This window comes from Bubalus kerabau, chromosome 10 (assembly GCF_029407905.1).
Source record: "Bubalus kerabau isolate K-KA32 ecotype Philippines breed swamp buffalo chromosome 10, PCC_UOA_SB_1v2, whole genome shotgun sequence".
NCBI classification, from domain to species: Eukaryota; Metazoa; Chordata; class Mammalia; order Artiodactyla; family Bovidae; genus Bubalus; species Bubalus kerabau.
This window is the reverse complement of record NC_073633.1, coordinates 6,334,866-6,348,522: the sequence shown is the minus strand read 5'-3', so window position 1 is coordinate 6,348,522 and position 13,657 is coordinate 6,334,866. Positions and strand designations below refer to the sequence as shown.

Genomic DNA, 13,657 nt, shown 5'->3' with positions numbered 1-13,657 from the left:
AGGAAACACACACACATACACAAGAAGTGTATCGTAGCATCATCCAACCAGGAAGGTTTCCAGGTTCACTTATAAAGAATGACCTTCAGAAAAGAACACCAGAGCCCTGGGAGCAGATCTGAGCCAGGCTGGAGTGAGTGACAAGACCTTTGCATCACATGTCATGATCTAAAGGACACTAAAGGATTTGCATCTAGGTAAAGCACCATGCCGGAGAAGGTGATGGCACCCCACTCCAGTACTCTTGCCTGGAAAATCCCATGGATGGAGGAGCCTGGTGGGCTGCAGTCCATGGGGTCACGAAGAGTCAGACACGACTGAGCACCTTCACTTTCACTTTTCACTTTCATGCACTGGAGAAGGAAATGGCAACCCACTCCAGTGTTCTTGCCTGGAGAATCCCAGGGACAGGGGAGTCTGGTGGGCTGCTGTCTATGAGGTCGCACAGAGTTAGACACGACTGAAGCGACTTAGCAGCAGCAGCAGCAAAGCACCATGCCACAGCAAGGGTACCTAACTAGCAAGGTCATGTCACACAAAAATCTTTATCCATATTTTAATGGAGATATGACCAGACCACTTCTCCCAACTAAGATGATCAGTAGCAATATCATTGCATTTATTCTTCTCTGGTATTGCATGCCTACCAAGCCAAACTAAAAGCTCCCTTAAACTAAAGAGCTAAAGTAATTCTCCACAACTTGATATGTTGAACAGTCTCAAAATCAAAACAGCATGGATACCAGAATTGGAAAGTGAATAGGAGAAATGATAACTGAAAAGTTTCCCCTAATAGAAGTTTTCTTTAATAGCCCTCCCAAGAGCAAGCCTTTATGGAGAAAAGGAAAAAAAAATTGTGTACTTTGCACATATTTGGATATTCATATTTTGAACAGCTTTTGAAAAATCTCAACAAAATTACCACAGAAACCTGGATAAACACTGGTAATATTTAAGATAATGACTGCTCCCTTCCAAACCAATCTCAGAAGCAACAAAATATGGTACTGCAAGGAATAATTCAGCAGTCCATAAAAACAATTCTGCTTAATGAAAGTGAGTGATTCGCAAGTATTGCGAGAAATAGGAAACATTTTCACAAAGCATTTATGGTTCATGTGTTAGTATTTATACTAACCTGGATTATTCCCTCTTTAATTTTAGGCAATATAGTGCTTTGCAGGTGGCTCAGTGATAAAGAATCTGCCTGCCAATGCAGGAGACACAGGAGACACAGGTTCGATCCCTGGATTAGGAAGATCCCCTGCAGGAGGAATTGACAACTCATCCAGTATTCTTGCCTGGAAAATCCTGGAAAATGGACAGAGGAGCCTGCTGGGCTACTATCCATGGGGTCACAAAGAGTAGGACATAGCTGAGCCACTGAGCATCTGCATGAGTGCTATCTAAATTTAGGTCTCTTTTTTTTCTTTGTCACATTTTTCTTATGGCACATGTGTTTTGGGGTCAACATTAATGGTGCAGCCCAAAAGCACACGTGCTGACAATTATATTTTCCTTACTATGCATCTCTATTGTGGGTTAAGTCTTATGATCTTTCTCACGAAAGCCAAGCAAATCAGATTTACGTTCATGGAACTATAACAAAACTTTTGGGAATGCTGGTAATGGGTCCCACATGTTCTGTTTGCTTAGATTCATAAAGCTGGAAAGGGAATTTCAAGAGATCATGTGGGGATTTTAGAAACTGAATTTTAAATGATCTGATATCATTTGCTAATTTTCCACAAGGACAGATTTCCGAGCAAATGGGTAGTTTCTGTTAGGCCCCTTGAGTTCTCACTTGTAAGACTGAACCCACTTTTGAGTGAGAGAATACACTGCTGACAGATAACGGGAATTCTGATGTCACCCTTATGAAGACAGTAGGAGGCAAGTGGCAGACACCACGGAACACCTTAAGCAATTCTGGAATCAAGATAGATATATGACACCAGAATTCCAACCAATTAAAAGCATAAAAATATCTATGAAGCATGCATAAGTAGCCATTATTATTTCCTAAATGTACTAGTGATACAACATGCAATATAAAATAAAATATGTTTCAGCATATTTCTGCATGCTAAATCTTCAAGGGATAATCCTGCTAAATTACTCTTCAATCAGGAAATTCTTTTATTAGTTGGTCTCTCAAATAGTTTGCCTTGAGGAAACTGAAAAATTTCAGTCATTTTGGCCAGCCCTCTGCTGCTGGTATCTGTATTTAAATCACCCAAAATAGGTGGTTGCTTATCCAGTTTTTAAACCCTTTCTGAAACAGGGATCTCATAACCTTCTCATGACGCCGAAGTGCCTCCTACATGGAAATCTGCTCTTCGGGTCACCGCTACACTCACTATGCTGAGTAGACCTTAACACGGCAGTAGATGGACTTCATAAATTGGTAAAGAATTAGTAATGCATGTAGGGAGCAGAGTCAGCTGTAGGAAATAAAGAGGAAGGCTGGGACTAGCTCATAAGCACAGGGTGCACAGCAGCAGTTCTCAAACCGAGGCCTGCATCAGTTACCTGGAGGGCTCACTCAACAGATTACTGGACCCAGTACTTCTAATTCAGTAAGTCTGGTGTAATCTCATGTCTGAACTTTTTTAATTTCTAAAATATTTCCCAGTGAGGCTGATGTTGCTGGTCCAGGGACCACATTTTAAGAACCACTGTTCTAAAGTATTTATCTTGCAAATAGCTCCATCTTCCTGAGATACAGGAATGTATACAAAATAAAGACAGAAAAATCTTAGGAAGAAAAAATTGTTTTCATTTGTCCTAGAAACATTTTTCACATAGATCTGCAACTATTTGTCTCCCTAATGATGGAGTTAACTTGTCTGTACCAAAAAGACCCCAAATGGTTACTGCCCAACCTGGAGTGTTACCTTCTGAGGTATTTAAATGTCAAGGAGGAATGAGCCCCAAAACTTGGAGATACTTCTTGGGTGGTAAAAGCCAAGAACACAGGGCATTCTGGCTCCTGGAGAGATTTTATTTATAAACGAAAGAGTTGAAGTAAGGATTTAGGCCCGTTATGTTTCCAAGGAGACATTTTCAGGAGAGGAGGGGGATAGCTGTCTCCTTCCCCCTTGTAAACAGAGAAAAATCATTTTCCCTGTCTCTCACCTATGGAGTGTTCAGCCACTCAAGTAGTACACTTGTCCTTACTTTTATTACATCACACCAGCGGTAAGTTCTGGGACAACAGGAGTTGATGTGCTTAAGAACTCTCTCTCATACCCACAATACTTTATGTATGCATTTAGGACAAAATTTTAAAAAGCTAGTATTAAAAACCTAACAGCATCCAACCTTAAATCAGCTCCACTGTGATTAGGGCACCTTGCAATTCCTGATAAAGGTTAAGACTATATCCAGCTGATTCTGTAAAAGGAATATTAAAAAATTTTATCCAAATTATTTCTTCCTGGTAGAAAAAATAACTCATATGTGTATTGCCTTTGAGACCATTAACCAGTTTCCAACTGCACTCACCATTCTCATTCTAAGATTCTCTTACTGAATTTCCTATAAATGCCGACTTTCTCAAAGTGTTATTGTAATCAAGCTTTCCTCTTACTGATTCCTTCATTATTTGATAAGTTAAGTGAAATTGTTGACAAGTAATTTCTATTTCTATAAGTTACACTTTTAAATTCAAAACCTGTGTTTACAGGAAGTTCCAACAGCCATCACTCTAACAAAGCCTGTAGCAATGGGGCTTGCCCCTGTCTGTGCTGCTGTCCCACCTCTACTACCGATTCATGGAGGTGCTGCCTCTTCTCTTGACAAATTTACTTAGGCAGGCGCCATCATTCCTCACCTGACACCCATGTGCCTTATGGTTTAGTTGCTAAGTCGTGTCTGACTCTTGAGACCCCAGGCTCCTCTGTGCATGGGATTCTTCAGGCAAGAATACTGGAGTGGGTTGCCATTTCCTTCTCCAATGTGCTTTATACCCTGCTTGAAATGGAGAAAAACATTAACTTTTACACCTACTCTTTCTTTGACAAAGGTCCTCCTAGTGCATCTAAGGAGCACAACTGGACGTGATTCACACAACCTCCATTTAGATGAGGCCATGCCCTGTGGAGTTGTGCAATATGGTGGCTCTGGACCACCGGGTCTTGTCTTGGGAGCACAAGATGGATCATAAAAAGTATTTATATTTTATCCATACTCTATGAGCCACTCATCCAGAGGAAAAAGACTCCAGTCTAGTCCACATCTGGAATAATATAACTAATGAAGAAGAAAGAGGAAGTTCTAGGTTGCTTAAATGTATATAATGAGCATTTTCCATTTTTCTTCCTCTTATGCAGAAAGTCATTCCTTCTCCATATAAGTAAATACATTTAGTTCCTTCGTCACTCTTAAGCACCAAAGAAGCCCAGATGGCCACAAAAGCAGAGCAGGCTCATCTGTCTCTATGTCTTTCTTTCCAGAGCACAGTGGCTTCAGAAGCAGATTCTGGTTCTTCTATCTAGTTGTATACATGGTTTGTAGTGTAACAGCCCTTGATAGGAGTCATTTTGCTGAATTGCTGTTGGATATGAAGCCACTGATAATTAACAACCCTGAGAAATGTATCAGAGTACCACAGAACTCTGCTGAGAATATCATTCATTACATCACAAGATGCCATCTCCATTAAATCTTCTCCTGCCTGTCCCCAACCTCAAGGATATATCTGTACCTCTGGAGTCACAAATGTTTGCATCTTATGTACAACCGGCCTCTTTTCTGAATAGCTTTTAAAATATCAGACATAAATATAAGGGCCTTTGTAGACCTTTCTGGTTGACTTTTTAAATTATTATTATTATTAATGTTATTTCTTGTTCCATTTTAATATCCATGCTTTTGTGTTGCTCACTTCTCATTTCCTTTAAAATTGTATCATTTTGCTTTCTCTTGTTCTCATTTTCCCCCATCTCTTTCTCTCTCGCCATCCCTCCCCCACAACTGTCATACGGTCCTACACACAGAGAGCACTATTTGGAAACATAAGACCGCTCTGTAACAAGAAGGCAGCAGAAGAAAGAAGCCCTGGATTCTCTAAGTCAAGGACTCAGTAACCTAGTCGTCTGTTAATGTGTGCCCTCATTACTCCACTCACTATTCAACTGCAATCCCCCAACCCTGAAGTTTCGATCTTTCTTCCCTACTTTCATCAGGAACACTATCCAGCTTATCCAATGTTTGGTAAGTTTTCAAACAATGCAGTTCTTGATATTAGGTAATTCTTTGAATGTTGTCAAGAAACTGGGACATATTAGTTAAGGGGAGTCATTTGTTTGGGGGAAGCAGTTTTTTTAATTACTAGGCAGTATTATCTATATTTCAGATAATACTAACAGAAGCAGAAGATGTTAAGAGGTGGCAAGAATACACAGAAGAACTATACAAAAACGATCTTCATGGCCCAGAAAACCATGATGGTGTGATCACTCACCTAGAGCCAGACATCCTGGAATGTGAAGTCGGGTGGGCCTTAGGAAGCATCACTACGAACAAAGCTAGTGGAGGTGATAGAATTCCAGTTGGGCTATTTCAAATCCTGAAATATGATGCTGTGAAAATGCTGCACTCCATGTGCCAGCAAATTTGGAAAACTCAGCAATGTCCACAGGACTGGAAAAGGTCAGTTTTCATTGCAATCCCAAAGAAAAGCAATGCCAAAGAATGCTCAAACTACTGCATAATTGTACTCATCTCACATGCCAGCAAAGTAATGCTCAAAATTCTCCAAGCCAGGCTTCAGCAGTACATGAAACCATAAACTTCCAGATGTTCAAGCTGGTTTTAGAAAAGGCAGAGGAACCAGAGATCAAATTGCCAACATCCACTGGATCATCGAAAAAGCAAAAGAGTTCCAGAAAAACATCTATTTCTGCTTTATTGACTACAGCAAATCCTTTGACTGTGTGGAACAACAAACTGTGGAAAATTCTTCAAGAGATGGGAATACCAGACCACCTGACCTGCCTCCTGAGAAATATGTATGCAGGTCAGGAAGCAACAGTTAGAACTGGACATGGAACAACAGACTGGTTACAAATCGGGAAAGGAGTACTTCAAGGCTGTATATTGTCACCCTGCTTATTTAATTTATGTGAGAATACATTATGTGAAATGCCAGGCTGGATGAAGCACAAGCTGGAATCAAGATTGCCAGGAGAAATATCAATAACCTCAGGTATGTAGATGATAGCACCCTTATGGTAGAAAGCAAAGAAGAACTAAAGAGCCTGTTGATGAAAGTGAAAGAGGACAGTGAAAATGTTGGCTTAAAACTCAATATTCAGAAAACTAAGATCATGGCATCCGGCCCCAGCAGTTCATGGCAAATAGATGGGGAAGCAATGGAAATAGTGACAGACTTTATTTTCTTGGGCTCCAAAATCACTGCAGATGGTGAATGCAGCTCTGAAATGAAAAGACATTTTCTCTTTGGAAGAAAAGTTATGACCAACCTAGACAGCATATTAAAAAGCAGAGACATTATTTTGCCAACAAAGGTGGGTCTATTCAAAGCTATGATGTTTCCAGTGGTCATGTATGGATGTGAGAATTGGAGCATAAAGAAAGCTGAGTGCTGAAGAATTGATGCTTTTGAACTGTGGTGTTGGAGAAGACTCTTGAGAGTCCCTTGGACTGCAAGGAGCTCCAACCAGTCCATCTTAAAGGAAATCAGTCCTGAATATTCATTGAAAGGACTGATGCTGAAGCTAGAACTCCAATACTTTGGCCACCTGATGCAAAGAACTGACTCATTGGAAAAGACCCTGGTGCTGGGAAAGACTGAAGGCAGGCGGAGAAGGGGACAACTGAGGACAAGATGGATGGCATCACTGACTCGATGGACATGAGTTTGACCAAACTTCAGGACATGGTGAAGGACAGGGAAGCCTGGAGTCCTGCAGTCCATGGGGTCACAAAGAGTCAGACACAACTAAGCAAATGAGTTGACTATCTGTGTTTATGTCTCTGTACAGCAAAAATAAACTTTATTACTGCAGAATATGTCTCTGATTATTTTAAACTTTCACTGACCACCAGCAGCATTTGAAGTACCAGAAAAAAAACAGCATTAAACCTAATTACAGCCCAGTGGGCATGCTGCCTAAAATGGTCATGTTTTGGCTTCTGTCTAATATAATTCTGTTTATTTGGCTTACCCTGTCAATTTAGGTTTTATTTGTCATCTTTTATTCATCGTTATTCTTTAAAGACCTATATCTATCACTAAAATTCCCAAGCAATTCTAATCATGTGAAGAAAATAAAAATCTAATTTGTACAAAATATTTGAGTCCCAACTTTGTTATAAATTCTGAGATTTATTTCTTTAATAATGTATCAAGACAATTTGAATAACAGTCTTTTCATAGGTTTTAATGTTGTAAATTCTGGATGCTAAAGTTTTTGCTTTCTCATTATGTTCAGAAACTCAGGTAATTTGGAAATTACTCCTTCAGGTACCTACCATACTAATGCATTACATTATGTGTTGTGATTACCCAAGTAAAATAAGAGCCAAGGATAAGGTGAAGGTTACTATTTGCTTCCAAAGAGGCTGTTTCATTGAGATTTTTATATTCTGTGAGTGCTACCTAAATACCTGTTGACTGTGAAAAGAAGGTACCCCTTCCAGGGCCCCCGTCCATCATTCAGCCCCTTCACTGACCTCAGGATGCTTACACTTGCTGCCACAGCTCTCACCTTCCCTGATGACTATTCCCTTCCAGTTTTCCGTTCTGTTTGGCTCATATGCAGACAATGTAATGGGATGCATCATTAACATCAAATACAGGGAAAGGCGAGGAAGCTGCACTCCCTTTCTTTATTTAAACTGCATAAAGTCTCACAAGGTAGTCACGTAGAAAGAAGTAATATGTCTCAATGGAGAGTTGTAGAAGTTCTCACATCCAGGCAACAGAAAATGTGAAATGTAATTCATTCCCCTACTCCAACCTGATTATATTCCAAAGGCTTCCTAGTTCTAGGGCTGGATCAAGAATTCATGCCTGTTGTTGGCTATTTAAAAAATCCCAGATTCGTTACAGTCATTTGGATGTGCTTCCTTTCTTGAGAATCCAAAAAAACAAGCGACTGAAATCTAAGGCCCAACTCCCAACCCTACCCCTGGAGGCAGTTGAGTCATTCCAAAACATCAGAAAGTTATCTAGTCTGGCAAAATTTCAATCCTCCCCTGCTTGCTTCATCTTTATGGCAGTTAGAAACTTATTGCAAAGCTTCTGGTTATAGCTGAAGACCACATGCATTTACCTAGCCTAACTTGCATAATCCCATTAAAATGACATCAGTTCAGTTCAGTCACTCAGTCATGTCTGACTCTTTGTGACTGCATGGACTGCAGCACACAAGGCCTCCCTGTCTATCACCAACTCCCGGAGCTTACTCAAACTCATGTCCATGAGTCGGTGACGCCATCCAACCATCTCATCCTGAGAGAGTCAATTCCTAGGTAGGTTGATAAGAAGTCTGGGGGTCCCCAAGGAAGAGAAAGGGGTCTGGGGCTCTCAAAGTGGAGATTGGGGGTCTGGAATTCTCAAGGAGGAGAAAAGGACAAACTTTTTTTTTTTTTTCCTCTGCATTCCTTAGTCTTAGTCAATTACACAACTCAGTTTAAACTGTACTAGGGATTATACAAAAACAAAGTATCTAGCTGGAGGACAGTTTCTCCTTCCTGAAAACCTTCTGACTAATCCTGATATCTTCAGATCACATCAGTCGCTCAGTCGTGTCCGACTCTTTGCGACCCCATGAATCGCAGCACGTCAGGCCTCCCTGTTCATCACCAACTCCTGGAGTTCACTGAGACTCACGTCCATCGAGTAAGTGATGCCATCCAGCCATCTCATCCTCTGTCGTCCCCTTCTCCTCTTGCCCCCAATCCCTCCCAGCATTAGAGTCTTTTCCAATGACTCAACTCTTCACATGAGGTGGCCAAAGTACTGGAGTTTCAGCTTTAGCATCATTCCTTCCAAAGAAATCCCAGGGCTGATCTCCTTCAGAATGGACTGGTTGGATCTCATTGCAGTCCAAGGGACTCTCAAGAGTCTTCTCCAACACCACAGTTCAAAAGCATCAATTCTTCAGTGCTCAGCCTTCTTCACAGTCCAACTCTCACATCCATACATGACCACTGGAAAAACCATAGCCTTGACTAGACAAACCTTTGTTGGCAAAGTAATGTCTCTGCTTTTGAATATGCTACCTAGGTTGGTCATAACTTTTCTTCCAAGGAGTAAGCGTCTTTAATTTCATGGCTGCAGTCACCATCTGTAGTGATTTTGGAGCCCAGAAAAATAAAGTCTGACACTGTTTCCCGATCTATTTCCCATGAAGTGATGGGACCAGATGCCATGATCTTTGTTTTCTGAATGTTGAGCTTTAAGCTAACTTTTTCATTCTCCACTTTGACTTTCATCAAGAGGCTTTTTAGTTCCTCTTCACTTTCTGCCATAAGGGTGGTGTCATCTGCATATCTGAGGTTATTGATATTTCTTCCGGCAATCTTGATTCCAGCTTGTGTTTCTTCCAGTCCAGCGTTTCTCATGATGTACTCTGCATAGAAGTTAAATAAACAGGGTGATAATATACAGCCTTGAAGTACTTCTTTTCCTATTTGGAACCAGTCTGTTGTTCCATGTCCAGTTCTAACTGTTGCTTCCTGACCTGCATACAAATTTCTCAAGAGGCAGGTCAGGTGGTCTGGTATTCCCATCTCTTTCAGAATTTTCCACAGTTTATTGTGATCCACACAGTCAAAGGCTTTGGCATAGTCAATAAAGCAGAAATAAATGCTTTTCCGGAACTCTCTTGCTTTTTCCATGATCCAGCGGATGTTGGCAATTTGATCTCTGGTTCCTCTGCCTTTTCTAAAACCAGCTTGAACATCTGGTTCAACAACTTCACATATTGCTGAAGCCTGGCTTGGAGAATTTTGAGCATTACTTTACTAGCGTGTGAGATGAGTGCAATTGTGCGGTAGTTTGAGCATTCTTTGGCATTGCCTTTCTTTGGGATTGCAATGAAAACTGACCTTTTCCAGTCCTGTGGCCACTGCTGAGTTTTCCAAATTTGCTGGCATATTGAGTGCAGCACTTTCACAGCATTATGTTTCAGGATTTGGAATAGCTCAACTGGAATTCCATCACCTCCACTAGCTTTGTTCATAGTGATGCTTTCTAAGGCCCACTTGACTTCACATTCCAGGATGTCTGGCTCTAGGTCTGTGATCACACCATCGTGATTATCTGGGTCGTGAAGATCTTTTTTGTACAGTTCTTCTGTGTATTCTTGCCACCTCTTCTTAATATCTTCTGTTTCTGTTAGGTCCATACCATTTCTGTCCTTTATCGAGCCCATCTTTGCATGAAATGTTCCCTTGGTATCTCTGATTTTGTTGAAGAGATCCCTAGTCTTTCCCATTCTGTTGTTTTCCTCTATTTCTTTGCATTGATCGTTGAAGAAGGCTTTCTTATCTCTACTCGCTATTGTTTGGAACTCTGCATTCAGATGTTTATATCTTTCCTTTACTCCTTTGCTTTTCCCTTCTCTTCTTTTCACAGCTATTTGTAAGGCCTCCCCAGACAGCCATTTTGTTTTTGCATTTCTTTTCCATGGGAATGGTCTTGATCCCTGTCTCCTGTACAATGTCACGAACCTCATTCCATAGTTCATCAGGCACTCTATCTATCAGATGTAGGCCCTTAAATCTATTTCTCACTTCCACTGTATAATCATAAGGGATTTGATTTAGGTCATACCTGAATGGTCTAGTGGTTTTCTCTACTGTCTTCAATTTAAGTCTAAATTTGGCAATAAGGAGTTCATGGTCTAAGCCACAGTCAGCTCCTGGTCTTGTTTTAGTTGACTGTATAGAGCTTCTCCATCTTGGCTGCAAAGAATATAATCAATCTGATTTCAGTGTTGATCATCTGGTGATGTCCATGTATAGAGTCTTCTCTTGTGTTGTTGGAAGAGGGTGTTTGTTATGACCAGTGCATTTTCTTGGCAAAACTCGATTAGTCTTTGCCCTGCTTCATTCCGTATTCCAAGGCCAAATTTGCCTGTTACTCCAGGTGTTTCTTGACTTCCTACTTTTGCATTCCAGTCCCCTATAATGAAAAGGGCATCTTTTTTGGGTGTTAGTTCTAAAAGGTCTTGTAGGTCTTCATAGAACTGTTCAACTTCAGCTTCTTCAGTGTTACTGGTTGGGGCATAGACTTGGATTACTGTGATATTGAATGATTTGCCTTGGAAACGAACAGAGATCATTCTGTCGTCTTTGAGATTGCATCCAAGTACTGCATTTTGGACTCTTTTGTTGACCATGATGGTCACTCCATTTCTTCTGAGGGATTCCTGCCCACAGTAGTAGATATAATGGTCATCTGAGTTAAATTCACCCATTCCAGTCCATTTCAGTTCGCTGATTCCTAGAATGTCGACATTCACTCTTGCCATCTCTTGTTTGACCACTTCCAATTTGCCTTGATTCATGGACCTGACATTCCAGGTTCCTATGCAATATTGCCCTTTATAGCATCAGACCTTGCTTCTATCACCAGTCACACCCACAGCTGGGTATTCTTTTTGCTTTGTCTCCATCCCTTCATTCTTTCTGGAGTTATTTCTCCACTGATCTCCAGTAGCATATTGGGCACCTACTGACCTGGGGAGTTTCTCTTTCAGTATCCTATCATTTTGCCTTTTCATACTGTTCATGGGGTTCTCAAGGCAAGAATACTGAAGTGGTTTGCCATTCCCTTCTCCAGTGGACCACATTCTGTCAGATCTCTCCACCATGACCGGCTCGTCTTGGGTGGCCCCATGGGCATGGCTTAGTTTCATTGAGTTAGACAAGGCTGTGGTCCTAGTGTGATTAGATTGACTAGTTTTCTGTGAGTATGGTTTCAGTGTGTTTGCCCTCTGATGCCCTCTTGCAACACCTACCACCTTACTTGGGTTTCTCTTACCTTGGGTGTGGGGTATCTCTTCACGGCTGCTCCAGCAAAGCATAGCCATTGCTCCTTACCTTGGACAAGGGGTATCTCCTCACTGCTGCCCTTCCTGACCTTCAACGTGGGATAGCTCTTCTACGTCCTCCTGCGCCCACGCAGCCAAGGCTCCTTGGACGTGGGGTTGGTCCTCCCAGCCACTGCACCTGGCCTCGGGCGTGGGGTTGCTCCTCCCGGCTGCCGCCCTTGGCCTCGGGCATGGGGGCATGGGGTAGCTCCTCCCTCCCACTGCCTCTGGCCTCGGGCTTAGGGGCGCGGGGTAGCTCCTCCCACTCGCCGCCCCTGGCCTTGGGCTTGGGGCGTGGGGTATATCCTCCCCGCCACCGCCCCTGACCTCGGACACGGGGTAACTCCTCTCGTCGCTGCCCCTGACCTTGGATGCTGGGTATCTCCTCTCAGCCGCCCCCCCCCCCCCCGACCTAGGATGCGGGGTAGCACCTCTCTGCGGTTCCTGCACCGTCTCAGTCTGGTACTCTCAGCCGCTGCCCCTGACCTCAGACATGGGGTAACTCCTCTTGGCTGCCGCCCTTCGGGCATGGGGTCCTCCCGGCTTCTGCCCCTGACCTCGGACGTGGGGTGGCTCCTCTCGGCCGTGCTTAGCGCGCCCGTCGCATGTATATTATGGGAGTGGGTCTGGAAGATCTTTCTATTGTTAAATTCTAATCTTCTTATCCTAAAATGTAAACTGTGAGAGTGGGTCTGGTAAAATTTTCACAAACTTGAAACATTCTTTTGATTCATTGTAATAACTAATTAAAAGTATATAACTCCATTGCTAACACTTGCAAGGGGGTACTCTTTCTGCCCCCTTCTATGTCAGAAGCATTCCCTGTCCTTTTTATACTTTAATAAAACTCTATTGCACAAAAGCTCCGAGCGATCAAGCCTTGTCTCTGGCCCTGGATTGAATTCTTCTCCTCTGGAGGCCAAGAATCCAGGCCTCTTTTGTGGCTCAGCAACAACCTTTCAATCCTCTGTTGTCTCCTTCTCCTCCTGCCTTCAATCTTTCCCAGCATCAGGGTCTTTTCCAGTGAGTCAGTTCTTTGCATCAGGTGGCCAAAGTATTGGAGTTTCAGCTTCAGCATCAGTCCTTTCAATGAATATTCAGGACTGATTTCCTTTAGGATGGACTAGTTGGATCTCCTTGCAGTGCAAGGGACTCTCAAGAGTCTTCTCCAACACCACAGTTCAAAAGCAACAATTCTTCGGTGCTCAGCTTTCTTCACAGTCCAACTCTCACATCCATACATGACTACTGGAGAAACCATACCTTTGACTAGATGGACCTTTGTTGGTAAAGTAATGTCTCTGCTTTTTAATATGCTGTCTAGGTTTGTCATAGCTTTTTTTCCAAGAAGCAAGTGTCCTTTCATTTCATGGCTGCAGTCACCATCTGCAGTGATTTTGGAGCCTAAGAAAATAAAGTCTGTCACTGTTTCCCCATCTATTTGCCATGAAGTGATGGGACTGGATGCCATGATCTTAGTTTTCTGAATGTTGAGTTTTAAGCCAACTTAAACAGCTATGTCTTACATTAGCCTCCTGAAGCTGCAATAACAAACTACCACAAACTCAGTGACTTAAAAGAAATTG

At 42.2% G+C, this 13,657-nt stretch overlaps 2 long non-coding RNA genes across 5 annotated transcripts in view; one reads left to right on the top strand and one right to left on the bottom strand.

Annotated features, from left to right (window-relative positions):
- The window catches only part of LOC129620792 (uncharacterized), a 123,391-nt gene that overhangs the window by 20,933 nt on the left and 88,801 nt on the right, over positions 1 to 13,657 (bottom strand). The window lies entirely within an intron of this gene.
- LOC129620793 (uncharacterized) lies at positions 2,459 to 7,319 on the top strand. The gene is made up of 3 exons (XR_008698703.1): positions 2,459 to 2,579; positions 5,001 to 5,217; positions 5,360 to 7,319. It is a non-coding gene; the product is annotated as an uncharacterized LOC129620793 (long non-coding RNA).